The sequence below is a fragment of the Pleurodeles waltl genome, chromosome 12 (assembly GCF_031143425.1).
Source record: "Pleurodeles waltl isolate 20211129_DDA chromosome 12, aPleWal1.hap1.20221129, whole genome shotgun sequence".
NCBI classification, from domain to species: Eukaryota; Metazoa; Chordata; class Amphibia; order Caudata; family Salamandridae; genus Pleurodeles; species Pleurodeles waltl.
Genome location: NC_090451.1, coordinates 553,616,763 through 553,617,880, shown reverse-complemented (window position 1 = coordinate 553,617,880; position 1,118 = coordinate 553,616,763). Strand labels below are relative to the sequence as shown.

The window sequence follows — 1,118 nt, the reverse complement described above, 5'->3', positions numbered from 1 at the left end:
AGGGTTGTTCTTGGGCGGAATATCCTCTCCTGCCTTCTGCGCTGCCTTTGGGGTCCCTGCTGGTGTTGTGGTAGCTGCTGTTGTTGCTGCTGGGCTCTGCGTCTACGTGCACGCTGGATAAAGATCACCTCCATGTCTCCCTGTTGCTGCTCTGCTGCTCTGCTGCTCTGCTGTTTGTTCTGTGTGTTCTGATTAAATACAGGTGTGTTCGCCCAATTTTAACGCCTGCCCTGACCCAGGCGTTAAATTTTGACGCAAATCGGGCTTTGCGTCATTTTTTTGCTCCGCCTCCCGGCCGAGAGTAATTTTTGCCCAGAAGCATAAATACGACGCATGGCCGTTTGCGTCGTTTTTTGGACGGGAACGCCTACCCTGCTTATCATTAACGCAGGGCGGGTTACCGCATCCAAAAAATTACGCACGCAGCAGATTTTTGTCATCCGCGGGCTCGGGCGTCAGAGTTTAAATATGGGGCAACATTTGCGCTGATTGTGCGTCAAATTTTTTGACGCACAATCGGCGCAAACGGAGTATAAATATGCCCCCAACTTCCTCTCGCAAAGGAAACAGCAGAAAGCCCACAGGTGTACACCAATTGCTAGCACTTTTGTCTTCAACAAACGATAAACAGCCTCACCTGTGGCAAGACCTCAAAAAATTGAATGAAACTCGTAAACGTTGCTCTCCACAGAAATCTTTAATAAAAGGAGAAAGATTTATTCGTTTTGAAGAGAAACCCGAGTGTGTTCCAAGCTGAGCCTAGCAGGGCATGTGGCGCCACAAACAGAGACCCTGCCATTGCGAGGGTGAGGGTACGAGAGGTGGTTTTTCGCCCTACTTAACAGGGCAAGAACCTCAGGGGAAAGCAAAACAGCCCAAAAGTTCAAGGCCCCTGCTTCAAGTAGAGAAAGAAAAAGTGGTGGACCGTTTTCAGGGTTCTGTCCGGGCATATGCAAATTTCGGTGGCACTCGCCTCAGCTGATTGGCCAGGGTGAGTCTGCTGGGCAGGGAAAACGGAAAGCTGGAGGCAAGCTGTAAGTGAAGTGGGCGAGCAGGATAACGTTTTTCTATAGATTGTGTGTATTGAATGCCACTGATGCCACAGTAAGGCTTTGCAG

At 49.8% G+C, this 1,118-nt stretch overlaps 1 non-coding gene across 1 annotated transcript; it reads right to left on the bottom strand.

The window, feature by feature from the left end:
• Positions 1-629: 629 nt before the first annotated feature.
• LOC138268886 (U5 spliceosomal RNA) lies at positions 630-745 on the bottom strand. Its single transcript, XR_011200181.1, has one exon. It is a non-coding gene; the product is annotated as a U5 spliceosomal RNA (small nuclear RNA).
• Positions 746-1,118: the final 373 nt, after the last annotated feature.